The sequence below is a fragment of the Prionailurus bengalensis genome, chromosome E2 (genome assembly GCF_016509475.1).
Source record: "Prionailurus bengalensis isolate Pbe53 chromosome E2, Fcat_Pben_1.1_paternal_pri, whole genome shotgun sequence".
Taxonomy (NCBI): domain Eukaryota; kingdom Metazoa; phylum Chordata; class Mammalia; order Carnivora; family Felidae; genus Prionailurus; species Prionailurus bengalensis.
In genome coordinates this window covers 60,863,432-60,878,466 of record NC_057352.1, presented here as the reverse complement: position 1 = coordinate 60,878,466, position 15,035 = coordinate 60,863,432, and the positions used below count along the sequence as shown (strand labels likewise).

The 15,035-nt window shown below is 65.0% G+C and overlaps 1 protein-coding gene across 1 annotated transcript in view; it reads right to left on the bottom strand.

The window, feature by feature from the left end:
- ZNF469 (zinc finger protein 469) overlaps positions 1-13,875 on the bottom strand; it is a 46,239-nt gene extending 32,364 nt beyond the window's left edge. Inside the window, exon 1 of the mRNA XM_043599853.1 lies at positions 13,535-13,875. The gene's annotated coding sequence lies outside the window, so the exon portion shown is untranslated. The remainder of the gene's footprint in view (positions 1-13,534) is intronic.
- Positions 13,876-15,035: the final 1,160 nt, after the last annotated feature.

Below are 15,035 nucleotides of genomic sequence, written 5' to 3'. Positions count from 1 at the left end.
CTACCCACCATCCACCAATCCATCTACCTATCCATCCATCCATCCATCCATCCATCCATCCATCCATTTGTCCATCCATTCATCCATCCATCCACCTATCCACCCACCCATCCACCTATCCATCCATCCATCCATCCATCCATCCATCCATCCAACCATCCATCCATCTGTCCATCCATCCATCTGTCCATTTGTCCATCCATCCATCCATCCATCCACCCACCCACCTATCCATCCACCCATCCATCCTTCCACATATCCATCTACCCACCATCCACCAATCCATCTACCTACCCATCCATCCATCCATCCATCCATCCATCCATCCATCCACCCATCCACCTACCCATCCATCTATCCATCCATCTATCCATCCATCCATCCATCCATCCATCCATCCATCCTTCCACATATCCATCTACCCACCCATCCACCAATCCATCCACCTATACTTCCATCCATTCACCCACACACCCATTTATCATCCATCCATCCATCCATCCACCCATTCATCTGCCCTCCCACCTCACTCACCTACTCAGCCATCTATTCATTGTCAGGACTAGAATTCAGGTCTGTGGTCTCAAGTGTTGGACTTTAGCCTTGGCTCACTGTAGGGCTGACGGAGCAAAATCTTGGGAGTAAGCAAGTGCCCCATCATGTAACCCTTAATACCCTGAAAGAAAACCTGACATGACTGGAGCTGGGTGGCCTGGGTGCCCATAGAACTACCACCAACAGCCTCTGTCCCATGGCTGGGAGAAGGGACAAGCTGTCCCCTCCCATAGGCTCACTCCTGCTCAGCCTGGGGTCCTGTGGGAGGAGGGACCTTATGTGGTCTTTCTGCTTGAGCCTGCGGAGGATCTCCGGGCCTTGTAGGCCAGAGCTGAGGCTAGGGGTTGGGGAGCCAGACTTGACCCATGACGTGGCCTGTCCTTCCCCTGGAGTAGATGCTCCTGCATCCCCTAGAAGGGGACAGTGGCCTGCTGTCTCTAGGCCCCTTCCTATCCCCTGTGCCGTCCCTGGTTGCCCTCTCTGGGCCTGCTCGAACGTGCCAGGGTCCATGAAGACACTCCCATGCTACCCTGGTAGCAAGGCTGACTGCCGATGTCCCAAACAGGCAAAGCGACCTGCCTAGGACACCAAGAGGCACGGATGGAGTGGGGTGCAATCCCGTGTCCTGAGTCTCGGACTAGAGGTCCCACGCTGTGGCCACCAGCCAGCGCATGGCTGAGCCCACCCAAGGCCTCCTGTCTCTGCCGCTGTTCTCACAGCCGGGTTGATCTGGAGAGACTGATCCCTCTGAGGAGGCTGCTGGGCTTGGAGGGTCTCCAAAGCAGGCACACCTGGGAGAGAGGGCTGGCTGCCTGGGGTGCTCTCGGAGTGGCCCAGCTGGCCTCTGCTCAAACTTGAGGGTTACATGCCCACGTGCCAACCAAATGCAGCCCCTGAGTGGCCTGGGCAGGGCCAGCAGCAGCACCACCACCAGCCTGCGGAGCCATGAAGTGATACATTGTCGTCCAAAGACTCGGGGCTTGGGGCTGTTTGTTACACAGCAGTAGACAGCTGTGGTACTCGGGGGCCCTCGGCTCTAGTGTCCTCATCTGTTAACGGGGATAACATAGCCCCATGGGGTGGCTGCTCACTAAATGAGACGGCACGGGTCAGGCCGTCAGCACGGTGAGTGCTGCCCGGGGACCACTGGCTGCAATGCCATCACCTGCTTTGTCCCCAGACCCATGAAAATGGTCCCTCTGCTGGAGGGAAGGGATGTGGATCTGATCTGGCCGCGTGGTCACAGGTCCCACCCTAGATGCTCAGGCTGAGTGAGATCTAAGTTCCTGCCTGGAAGTCCTGTCTCCCTCCTGGGGTGCCGGCCGCACTCCTGCCCCACAGCTCCCCGGACTTCGCGTCCGTGCCCTGCGTGCGGGGCCAGCATGGGACGTGAGGGGCAGGAAGACCGGACCCCCGGGCCCCCCGCCGGTCACCGTGAAGAGGCAGACGGCACAGAGGGATCCTTCCGACTGCACGGCCAGGGGGCTGGGATCAAAGGCCCCAGCCGGGGAAGCGGACGGATCGCTTCTTCCGGCATTTTCTTTATTTGCCCATAGAGAGCATTTTCTGAGCATTTTGTTTTGTCTTCTCCGACCGGGCTCTGTCCAGCATGTCGACGAGGCCTTGCACTGCCAGCCTGGTGGGGCGGCACCCTCTCCCACGCGTGGCCCTGCACGGCAACAGAGGTGCCTGACCTGTGCCTCAGGGTCTGGCCCCAGCGGCAGGCTGGAGGCTGGGTTCCTGTCTGTCGTCACTCCCACACACCCAGGCCCAGCCCGTCTGGGACAGGAGGGGCCCGAGGTCATCCCAGGCTGGGAATGCCAACGTTTGCGGCCACTGAGACCTCGATTCAAATGTCCAAAAGAAATCTTGCAGGGGAGAATCTATCCATCTATCATCTATCTAGCTATGTTTATATCCATTTATACCTCTATCTGTGTATTGACCTATCATCTACTGATCTATCAATCAATCATCTATCAATCAATCATCTATCGACCTATCACCTATCACTCTATTATCTCTGTCTCTATCCCTTCACTGACTACCTACATAACTACCCACCACTCTCCTCCATCTCACATATACGTACATAATACTTACATAAATGTTTGGATTCGTATTTATTTGCTGGGCAAAGATCCCGAACGTAGGAAGGTGCACAGCCCGGCGTTCCCAGACCTATGGGAAAATCCTGAAACTTTCCAGCTCAATATCCCTCCTTCTTTAGCCTGACCTTCCCCAGTAGCTGGGAGGGAGCCAGCAGACCCACAGGACAAAGGGCCGAAGACTGGGGGAGAAGGAAAGAAAGGTTAGCCCACGTGACCCAGACCCGTCCCAGGGCCCTGCATCTGTCCCTGGGTCATGCAGACGGAGTGGACAGTGGGCGTAGATTTCACCAACGAGAGGCTTCCCTGGGACCTCTTGCTGGGGTGGTGGCAGGCAGGACAGGGCCTGAGCCGTGGGGGCCTTTTTGTCACCCTCCGGAGGGTCTCCCGAGAGTGGGGTCAACACAGAGGAAGGCAGAGCCGTGAGACGAAGAGAGGCTGACTCCTGAGGCGCTGTCTGGGAACCTGGATCCAACAGTGCCTGAAGCCCACTTGTCATTCCAAGTTATTTTCAGTCCCACCAGCCAGTAGGTCCCTTTCACGCTGTGTGACTTGTGTTTCTGTCACTTGGCAGTCACCCAAAGCACCAGGATGTGAACATACGGCTGGTGGCCAAGCTACAAGTAGGGTTACAAGGAGAAGTGACCGAGTGGCAGTGGAAGGCAGGTCGTGGAGGTGCTGAAGGGGTGCAGGGCATCCCCGTGGGTGTCTGCCCGGTGCAGGCCTGACCCCTCCTAAGCCCCCCAGGAGCCGCACGTACCCGCAGGGGGGGTGACCAGCCAGGGAAGGTGAGGCAGAGCTCACCTCGGATAGCTCAGGGTCGTGACCTTCAGGGACACGTGTCTAGAGGGGCGGCCGGGGGCCGTCTGAAGGCAGCGAGTGCTCTGACCGACCGGGGCCACTGGGCGGGACCTACCTACAACGACCTCCCGGGGCTGGGGGCACATGTTCCGGAAGGTCGCCGGCCCCGGGCTGCAGGACGACCAAACGCGGGTGCCAGGGGACTTTAGATTCGCGTGTCTGGGTTCAAGCCCTTCTCCTTGCTGGGCGTGCAGCTCGAGCCTCCAATCCCAGGGCGCTCCCGTGACCCAGCCAGGGGGGTCCGTGAGAACAGCAGCCATCTGGGCGTGGTCCTAGCACGGTGCCGGGAATGTGGTGCCCAGGACGGCACACACAGGCCAGGTGCGCGGTTTGCACACACGCAGCCACGGTCGTACGTTTAACACCGAGTCGCGCAACATGACATGTGTGTGGCACACAGTATCATGCGCAACTCGCCCGGGGCCGTGTTCATATACACAAACCACCCGCGGTAACACAGGCCTGCTTGCACCTACATCGCCCTGTTTCCCGAGCTTCCCAACTGGCCGTCTGTGATTGAAGAGAAACTTGCCCCTGAGGCCCCGCCTACACGGTCTGCCGCCAGGTAGAGGGGTGCGGGGCCATTTCACCCCCGGGGGCCACCTGAGCCAGCAGTGAGGCAGTGTGGCCCAGGTCCCAGGGCAGGGAGGCCAGTGGGTGCAAAGCCACCACAGGGGAGCCGGGAGGGGGCACAGGGGAGCAGGAAGGGGGAGCAGGGAGTTGGGGGGGAGCACAGGGGAGTCGGGAGGGGGTACTGGGGAGCTTGGAGGGGATATAGGGGACCTGGGAGGGGGAAGAGAGGAGTTGGGGGGCACAGGGGAGCAAGGAGGGGGCACAGGGGAGCAGGGAGCGGGGACAGGGGAGTTGGGAGGGGGCTCAGGGGAGCAGGAAGGGGGCACAGGGGAGTCAGGGGGGCACAGGGGAGTCGGGAGGGGGCACGGGGGAGCAGGAAGGGGGCACAGGGGAGTCAGGGGGGCACAGGGGAGTCGGGAGGGGCCACGGGGGAGCAGGGAGGGGGCACAGGGGAGTCAGGGGGGCACAGGGGAGCAGGGAGGGGGTACGGGACAGGTTGAGAGGTCTGGGCGCTCTGGGATGGGCCAGGTGCCTGTGGGGACCCCGAGGACAGAGACCACACGCAAATGACCGTGCACAATCCTGCGGCCCGAGTTTCCGTGGACACCGCTGCACGTCCCCTGCCTTCCAGGGCCATGAAACGACCAGGCCCGGCTGGTTCTAGATGCTCGCCGGCCGGCGGGGGAGATGCCCACGTGGCCCGAGGGAGCGAGGGGCAGGAGCCGGCTGGTGCACCTGCTGGTGGGGCGTCCGGGCATCCTGCGGGCTGCCCCGGGTGCTTGCCACGCCGTGGCGCCCCGCACGTGTGCGCGTGCCCGGCCTTCCACCCTGGGGACCCCTGACAACTCTCACAAACGCAGACTACACGTTGGGATGAGGGTATTTTGTTACGTCGGTTAAAGAAAATCTTCACGAAATTCGCGACCCCTCTTTCTTTTCCACACGAAGCCACTGAGGGATCTGAAGCGACCGGCTACCTCGCACCCTGCTTCTCTGGACGGCGCCGGGAACAGACGGCGAACCCCTTCCTGCCGAGGCCCCACGGCTGCCCCACACCCGGCGGCCTTGCCACTGTCCCTGATGGCACGGGCCTGAGACACCCGGTGGCCAGAAAGCTGGGCAAGGGGCGTTCACGCCGCCTTCTGCGGGAACGAGGCCAGTTGCCAGACAGCGGTCCTGCCCCACGGCTGCAAAGCACTTCCTGGGGGGGCAGGACTTGTGAGGCCCAGGGACGGGTGGGGGGACCGAGGCTGGAGGAGGCGAAATGCTGGGACGAAGGCCCACGCCTGCCCGGCTGACCCTCACCCTGAGCCCCTCCTCCAGCCCCTCCGCGATGGGGTCTCCTGGTCCCCGTGGGGCTCAGCTCAGAGCAGCCTGGGGAAAGTCCGGGTTCGCTCTTTACTTGCTCTGGGGGGCCAGGCACAGGAGGTCCTCAGGCCTAAACGCACAGACCCAGGTGCCCAGTGCTCAACGGCGGGCCCCTCCGGGAGCTTCTGAGACGTTAATTATTCCCCAGGCACCGGCCCGGCATAAATACAGCCTAGACATCCAAGAAAAGCACACTGCTGGGATGGGGAGTCTTTCCCAGTGCTAAATGCAGCCTCGGCAACGGGCACGTCGGCGAGCGCGCTCAGATAACAATCGGATTCCGCAGGCCCCGAGCTGACCCTGCGGCGGGCACGCTCCCACTCACCGGGAGTGACCGCCGTGGCCGGGCGCAGAGGGCCGCCGGCTGTCTTTCTTCCGCTGGGAGGGCACTCCAGGGCGGGGAGCAGGAATGCACGTGGGCCGGTCCGCGTTTAGCGTGTATTTATAAATGGGGCACAGCTGCCAGCCGAGTGGTACCCGCGAGGTCAGCTTCCTGCCAGGTCCCGCGGCCAGATGTTTACTGAGATTGCAGAGAGACCGTCCCGCCCACGCGCGCCCAGATTCATTCCGCATCTACGCTCCGAGGCTGCTCCGTGCCTGGGCCTGGCCGGGCTCCAGGCGCTCAGAGAGGAGAGGCACCCCGGGGACTTGAGACGTGGGACCGGCACACACAGGGTGGATTTAGAAGGGAGGAAGGAGGGAAGGGGACTTGTGCCGCCTCGGGGGGGGGGGGGACCTTCTCAGAGAGGAGGCGGGTTTTGAAGGATGGATAAGAGTTTTCTGGACATCACGAGAAGGGAAAAATAGCACGGAGCCACGGTTTGGCGGTGAGCAAGGGGCGTGGTGCCACCCCGGGTGTCAGGAACACGGCATCCAGGGAAGAAAAGGTGAGAGTTTCAGCGGGTCCTGAGCCGCACGTGGGCGCGGTTTCCAGGGGAGCTTGTTAAGAGGCAGGTCCCAGGGCCACCCCATCGCACAGCTGGGCGAGGCCGGGCGTCTGATCTGGGGCCACTGACCCCAGTCTGAGAAACCGAGGCTCAGAGAAGGAACGGAAGTCTGGAGGGGCTTCCTGGAGGCCGTGGGGGAAGAGGTGTGGGGGGATGGGCATCCAGGGGCTCCGCGGTTGAGGGACACCCGGACGCCGAGGTGCGCGGCGGCCACAGGCACACTGAGAGCCCGTGAGGGGCTGGTCGGAGCGAAGACTCCGATTAGACATAAAACACGCACGGGACTCTGCCTTGGTTTTACCCTGAGCGCCGCGATGATGCGATTTCGGGTGTCACGTGTTACAGAAAACGAACTGCATCCGTTGGCTTCACGTCCTTAGATGCGGCTCCCATCACTTTCAAAACTGCCCGTGCACCTTGGTCCCTGGCTCGCGCAGAACTGCAGACGTGCCCGCTCTCAGACACAGTGATGCTCTCACGCACACACACGCACGTGCTCACGGCACACTCACACGTGAACATGCAGGCACACACGTGTGCACACAGGTGCAGGCTCACACCCCCGATGCACACATGTTGAGTGGGGACTGGTGGTGACTGTCCCAGAGCTGGCCAAGGACCCCGCGGGGGTGTCTTCCTCTCCTCGGCTGCCCCCTCATGGGCCCCTCGTGGCCTGGGGCAAAGGGGCCACGGGCTTGTGCTGTGGTATGGGAGCCCTGTCAGAGCGGCGGCTGGAGGGCTCTCTCCCAAAGTGGGGCCGGCCCCCCTCGGTCCTGCCCTCCTCTTTCTAGAGTCGGTGGCCCCCCACTTCCTGTGTCTCATCCACCAGAGGCCCCCGTCAGGCACCTGCTGACTTTCCTCCGGGTGCTAAGCGCAAAGCCACTGCCCGCATCCCCGACGGCCCCGGCCAGACTGTGAACTGTCGCAGTGGGGGCGGGGGGCACCGGAGCACAGCCTGGCCCCCGAGCGGCCGTGTGCCGGTGGCCGCTAGATACATGCGGGACGCACAGAGGGCGCCCAGCACTGTGGTTGTCCTGGGGGGACTCTGAGCACCGGTTACGTATGGCTGAGGAGAAGTCAGACGGCCCAGGGGGACGCCGAGCCCCCAGCACCTCTGACCCTGCTGCCGTTGTGTCCCTGCGAGATACCGCTCAGCAAGGGCCAGCCTGGCGGTGCCCCGGAGCGCCTGTCAGCCATTGCCCGCGAGAGCCGGGGAAGGCGGGCGCCCCTTGCCCTGTGTGCCCGGCGTCAGGTTAGGTGGCCTGGCCTCTGACAGCTCCCTGCTGGGTGGGTTTCGGGCAGATGTCTTCACCTCTCTGGGGTAAGAGTGGTGGATTCTGGTACTTACTGGGTATGTCCATTCGGATCGTGCATTCTGGAACTCTGAAAAGAGCCACAGGACAGGCTCGGGGGTCCCTGGGTCCGGGTTGGGGCAGGCCAGAGCTAAAGCCCCGTTGATCACCAGACCTCGGTGAGTGATGTTTGGGTCTCCTGGGGTCAGTGCCCCATAATTATGCAATTATTCCCTCTCTGCAGTGTGCGGGGAAGGCTGGGAGAAGGAAGAGCGGTAGAAGTTTCCGGCACTGTAGCAGGTCCCTCCCTGAGGGTCTGGGCCCTTCCCTCCAGGGACGCTGTGAGGAAGAGAACAGGAAACGTGTGTGGACAGCGGGTGCCCAGGAGAAGCCTCAGGCTGGGGCAGGGGCCAGAGGGCAGAGCGTCCTGCAGGACAGTCCCTGAGGCCGTGACTGCCACTCTCTCTGCCTCGACTTCCCCTTCTGTGTGCCGCCGCGGACCCCGGGGTCCCGCTCCCGGACCCCGTCCTGGAGAAGTACAGAGACACGCCCCACAAAGACGCGCTCACACATGCCCCCCGGCGGCAGCCGAGAGCCGCCGGTGGATGTGATGCACACGACGGGGTCCGGCCGCACAGCGGAGTATTACTCAGCCACAAAAAGGGACGAGGCACCGAAGCGTCCACAACGCGGACGCCCCGTGATGACGTCACGACCAGAAAACGTCAGGCGGTCGCAGAAAGAAAAACACTGTGATTTCATTCATGTGAAATGTCCTGAGCAGGCACATCCAGAGAGGCCGAAAGTGGAGGCGTGGTTTCCAGGGCCGACGGGGGCGGGGGGGGGGGGGCGGGGGGTGACCGCCACAGGGTGCACGGTTTTTTTCCGGGGGGATGAAAGTGTTCTAGAAGGAGGCAGTGGTCGTGGTTGCACAGCCTCGTGAAGGCACTAAAGCCACAGCACTTGCCCTTTGAGAGGGTGAGCCGGGTGCCCTGCGAGGTGTCCCCACCGTGTCGGGCTGACCGAGGACATGGGATGGTCCACCAGCAGCTGGCACACCGCCCCTGCCGAGGGGACACGTCCCCCAGCACCTGGCCCCGGCCCTGGGCCCCCTCCGCCCCGTCCAGTCAGGGGTCTCGGCACCAACACCCCCGCCCCCCCACCGCCCCAGCACGAGCCCAGAGAAGCCCCGCTCCGCAGGGTCCCCAGGGGGCGGCTCCCGGCCAGCCACACGGGGGCCGGGGGGGCGGGCGCTGTTTGCACACGGACACCTTGGCCCAGCGGCCCTGGAGGAATGTGGAAAATGCAGCGGCCGCATCTGCAGGCGGCATCTGTACCCAGGCTGTCGGAAAGCCTCAGTGGCCGCTCATGAATGTGGATTTTGTTTGGCCTGTTTGCCTGGGACACGGGCCCTGTGAGGAGCCCTGAGTCAGGACACAGGCTGGGAGCAGGCGGCCAGGGATGGAATGTCCCCGTCCTGGCCTGTCCCGCCCGCCCCGCAGCAGGGCCCGAGGGGTGAGGAGGGGGCCGCTGTCGGGGGCGCCCCCTCACGGCCCCGCGGCCTCCGCCCCGCGCCGGCCGCCGTCCCTGGGGTCCAGCTGTGCCCGGAAGGCGGCTTCACCCGGCCCCCATGGGGCATTGCTGCCTAGTCCTGGCCTCGCAGCCAGAGCGCGGGCGCTGGCCGGGAGCTCTGAGGGGTCCCCGCGCCCACGCTGCTCCCCCTCCAGGCCCCCCGCGAGAGGAGGCCGCCCTGGGGGAGGGGGCACGGCTCTGCGGCGGCTCCCAGAGGCTTCGAGCACTGGGTGATGGGAAACAGGGTGGCAAGGCGGCCTGGGGCCACCATCAGGGTTGGACGGCAAAGCCCGGGGCCCCGGACGAGCCCTGCCATCCCCCACCCCCACCCCCCACCCCATGGTCATACACGGAGCTCCTATTTGGGACGCCCCTTCCCAAAGCTTGATCTGTGTGAACAGGGGTGTCATCCTCAGAGACCCTCTCAATCCCGACAAGGGCTGGGTGACTAGTGAGCAGAAAACCTATAGCTTGACGCCGGGGTCACGGCCCCCAAACGGCCAATGGAGTCGCTGACCTCACTCTCCGGTGGCTGGGAAGTGGGACGGGGGGGTCCCCTGCCTGGCCTGCCACCCCGCTTCCTAGCCCTCCCCAGAGCTGCCCTGACGTGCCCGGGCCAAGGGAGCATCTACAAGAGAGGGACGTTGACCCACAATACTGAGGGTCCCGGACGCTCTGCAGCACCGACGGGGGAGGAGGGAAGCCTAGGCCAGCGGTGATAGAGGTCTGCCTCTCCGGCCCCCAGAAGGGGCGGCTTCCCGCGCCCGTACGTGATAGGATGAGAGTGACGTCCTCAGGAGCAAGGACAGCGGTCTAAAGTGTGACCGCCACTCCCACTCTGGGTACCTTTGGGTGGCTCCCTGGGTGGACACGGCCCCACAGCGTGCAGACGCCTCCTGAGCAGAGTCTGGGCTGGGTGTCCTTGTGCAGTGAACGACCTGCTCAACTGTACAGGCCCACTCTTCCTTCTACCCAGGGAAACGGTGGGTCCTCAGCTGACCTCACGGTGGGACTAAAGTGTAAGATTGCAATCGGTCCCTGAGGACAGTATCTGTCACCCCAGCCACGGCTACGGAGACACAGTGAGGATAAACCAGCAAGGGACAGGCCAAAGAAACAGGACCTTGGCACCTGCGAGGCTGTCCGTCTCTATCCTACATCCTCCACCACGCTCCGTTCAGCCTCCAACACACAGTCAGCGGGTTCTACCAGAGAATTTGGTTGGCAACAGGACCCCAGGCTCCCCCGGCCAGTGTGGGCTGAGAGCCCCTCCGTCGGGCTCGGCAGGGACAGGGCTTTGAAAGGCGGACATGTGACTGCCCACCCCCGACGAAGGGTGGGATGCCGGAAGGGTTGAGGGCGGAGCAGAGGGCAGTTCTGATGGGGCAGGGGACCACACGCCATGGCAAGGAGGCGGCTGGCAGGTGGAGAAGGGAAACAGGATGCTGGGTGTCGGCGGGGGGGCGGGGGGTGAGGTCACAGGCAGGAGGTGGAAAGGGGGAGCAGCGTCCCGAGAACGGGCCCCGGGGACCGCGGTCAGGGAGGAGAACGGGGTGGGACGGCGGCCAGCCTGGAATGCAGGTTTCCAGCTTTAGCTGTCGGCAGCGGTGGGACGGGGAGCTGGCCACACCCTTCCCGGTCTCGTCCCTTCTGCACCCATGTACAATGAACCAAAGTGGAGGTGGGCCAGCCGGCTGGGGTGGGCCGGGGAGAAGTGGGGAAGGAGCCCCCGGCAGGGCCCCGGCTGCGCCTGCAGGGTCCTTCCCACGGGCCCCGCGGGTCTCCACGGCCACTGTGGGGGGGGGGGGGACCACCAGAGGTAGCATCTGCTGTGCTCGCAGCGTGTCAGGCCCGTGCTGTGGGTGCCCGGTACCTCGGCCCGCCCCTGGGCCCGGGCAGGTCTCCCCACTCTCTTGATGGAGACGTCGAGCTCAGGGACGCTGGGGGCTTGCCCACACAGCCCCGGGCAGCTGCTCCTGGAGCCTGCACCCTTCCCCACTGCACCACCTCCCCTGAACTCTGAGCCCCTCATCTCGGAGAGAAAGCAGACGGGTAACCGAATCTCAGTAAGAGTCAAAGCCAGGAGGAAGGTGGGGGTGGGGCTTGGCTAGGAAGTCTCCGGGCTCCGGAGGAATCCACAGTGTGAACTGATGTCTCTTTGGCACCATCAAAGGTGGCGGGGTTCCAGAGGCAAGGAGGTGGGAACAGGTCTCTGCTTCCAGGCCACCCCGGTGTTGAGCGGACGTGAAGTCGGGGAGGAGACCCGCTGACTTTCTCCCAGGGAGGGAGGCAGGATGATGCCTGACCCGGAATGTCAAGTCCGAAAAGGCGCAGGACCCGACACGATTAGGCTTCAAGGGGACATAATCTCTCTATTAACATTCTCCAAAGGCAACCGTGTGTAAGACTTAACCTGATGTGCCGTGTGCTCCTCAGGATGACAGGACCGGAGTCGACAGAAACCACAGGTAGGAGGCTTTTCCCTCAATCTGCAGTACAGCCTTCTCATAACCTCCGGCACATTGTAGGGGTGGGACCATGGGATGGGTGGCTGTGACAGGCAGTGAGGTCCCCGTCGATGGGGGCATTCAAGCAGAGGCAGCAACCTGGAGGCAGGGTCTGGGGGAAACTGGGGCAGTGATGAGGGAGTTGTCTCTAAGTTGATCTCTAAGTTGTCTTTGACCCTGAACTCCCGGGACTTGCCGGCTCCCACGCTGCCCCTGGCTGCAGCCAACCCGGGCTATAGGCAGAGGGGCCACTCACCCTTCGACGGTGCCTCCGCCCCCCCCCCCCAGCCCAGATGCTGTGGGGGCCGCGCGCTCCCCTCGAGGTGCCCCAGCCTCCTTTCTGCCTCACACACTCCTCCCCGGGTGAGGCTCTCGACAAGCTCTGCCCTGTGCTTCTGGAAGCTGCCAGGCCGGGCACATGGCACACGAGGGCACGCCCTCCTTCCTGGGCACCTCAGGGGCTGCCCTGGCTGCCCTTCCTTCCTAAGACTGTAATCTGTCCCAGCTTCCCGCCAGCCTCCCCCCTCCCCCGCCCCAGTCTGATACCAAGCTGGCATTTTACCTGCTTGTCTGGTTTGTTATCGGGGAGGCAGGGGCTTGCTGGGTTGGGGGCTCCTGGGGTGGCGTGGGGCACAGAGAGGGCTCCGTCTGCATTTGCTCAACCGACAGGCAGTAGTGAGGGCACGGCGAGAGGCACCAGCCCCTGCCGCTCTCTGGCTGTGCGGCATCGGCCGGGTTACCTAACCTCTCTGATCCTCGGTTTCCTCACCGACACTAGGGGTACCACGGACCAGGACAGAAGCCTTCCACACAGTAACACGTGGCACAGTCCCTACCCGGTCCCGAGCCAGCGGCCGAAGAGCGGTCTGCAAGGAGTTAAGGGCCTCAGCCACCGCCAGAGCGCAGGAGGCCAGCCCAAGCGAAGCCCCGTCTGTCCCTCCGACCCCGCTGCCTCCGTGGCCCAGGGTGCGGGGGCAGGGTCTGGGTGACCTCGCTGGGAAGCGAGCCCCGGCTGGCCTTCCCTTCCGGCCGCCGCCGCGCGGCGCCGCGTCCCCACGGGTCCCTCCGGCCCGACTCCCTAGGCGCGCCCGGTCGGCCAGGGGCGCGGGCCGGGTGTGGGCGCCGCGTGGCCTCCCCGCAAGAGCGCAGCGGCGGGGAGCCCCGGGCGCCCGAAAGACCCGCCCGGGCCCGCGCGCTGCCCCCGCTGCCGCCCTGGCCAGCTCGCGCCCGGCCGAGCGCGGGGGCGGCACGCCCCGGGGGCAGCCCGGAGGAGGCGGCAGCCGGGCTCCGGGGGTGGGGGTGGGGGTGGGGGCAGCCGCTCCGGCCCGCAATGAATGAGCCGGCCCGCGGCCGCGCGCGCGCCCCCGCCCCGGCCCCGCTCCCCGGAGGCCCGGCTTTCCGGAGGCCCCGCTCTGCGGCCCCGGCGGGCACGCAGCGGCGGGCGCTGGGCTGCACTTTGCGAAGTGCCCCGCGGGGCCGGCCCGGGCTCCGCGAGCGGCGCCGGGCAGGGCGGAGGCCGGCCTCGAAGCGCCGCGGCCCCCGCCGAGCCCCCGGCGCGCCCTGGCGTTCGCGGCGCGGCGCGTCCCGGGCCGGGCGAGCGGGGTCGGGGGGCCGCGGGGAGGGTCGCCCGGCCCCGCCGGAGCGCGCCGCCGAGGGCGCCCGGGACGTGGCGGGTCGTGGGCGGCCAGGTGACCCGCCGCGCAAACCCCCGGTCCCCGCGCACTGCCCAGGCGCCGCGCGGCCACACTCACCTCCCGCTCCAAGGGCCCCGCTCCGTTCGCCGCGCTGGCGGACACGATCGAGCTCCCGGCACGGCCGCGGCGGCCCCGGCGCTCTGGGCGCGGAGGGCAGTCCTCATCCCGACCGCAGGCCGCCCGGGCCGCGCAGACGGGCCGCCCGCCCGCCGGGCACCGAGCCGCCCCGCCGCCGCTGCTGCTGCGCCGCGCTCTGCCCCTGCGGGCGGGGTGGGGAGAGGAGGGGAGCGGCCTCCACCCGCTTCCCAGGTCGGGCCGCGCGCGCGGGGCCAATCCTCGCGAACAAGCTCCCGGCAGCGGCTGGGTGCTCCGGGGGGCCCTCCGCCCAGCCCTGGGCAGCGCGCGCGGTCGGCCCCCAGGCACAGCCGGCTTCGGTTACAAACTTCAAACCCTGCGTCCCCCCACCCCCACCCCCCCCACCCCCCCAGCTATTTTTAGCAGCACTCTTCCTAGGTGTCTGTTTCATGGGACGCGCTCTGGCGATCGGGGTCCCTGATGGGAAAGGTATGGAGCCACCAAGCCCGGGCCCGCGCCCCTCACCAGCCCACCCCGGCCTGGCAGCGCTGAGCCGCTCGGAGGCGCCCGATGCACTCCGCACTATTTTCAAAACCGGGGGCCTAAGTCTGTCCGTGTGGTTTCCGGTGGCTCCTCCACCCCCACCCCCTCCCGGCCCCCTGTCTGCACAGGTTCGGACACCTCACATACTTGCCCCTTCCGCTTCTGCAGGGAGGATGGGGCGGGGGGTGGTCATGCCACCTGCCACCTGCCTGGAGACCTTTTGAAGTCCTCCAGGTTGGCACCTGGAAGGCACCCTGGGAGGAGGTGCTCAGGCCTCAAAGGTGGGGGTTGAGGTTCCCTGAATCCTCAGTGCCCTCACTTTGGGTGCCCTGGCCCAGCCTCAGGCCTGGTGGATTCTGGAACGCAGATGGTGGGAGCTGGAGCCACGCGGGCCCTCGAGCGGGAGGGCCCTCACGTGCCATCTGTTCAGAGGTGTCCTTCACAGATGAGGGCATCCAGGTCCAGAGAAGGCAAAGGCACCCACCCTGGGCCACACGGCCCAGGGCGTGGGACACCGGCTGGTCCCCGGTGTGCCCGCGGGGGTCCCCTGCAAGGCCCTGGAGGCGACCACGGACAGGGGCCGCCCTCCTTCCCCCACTTGAGACAGCCCCAGGGCAGGGACTCACAGAGCCTCCGAGAAGTGAAATTGTGTTGGGGTGGGGGGTGGGGTCTTCACTTTGTAGAAAGGCATACTTTCAGAATTGGTCCTTTGAACAATGTCCCCCTGAGAGCCTGCAAGCTTGCTTTAACTTGCCCAAGTTCAAATTTCACACCCCCTTAGGAACACCTTTATCATGTAAAGCAAGGTATAGGTGACACACAGGGCCTTTGGCCCAGAGTCCCGCTCACTGGCTTGGGAAGGAGTGAACGGTCTGGCCCCTGGCCCCACCTGCGGTCTGCAGCAGTTGGTGGGGCCCTTAGCTGTCCACGTACAATTTAC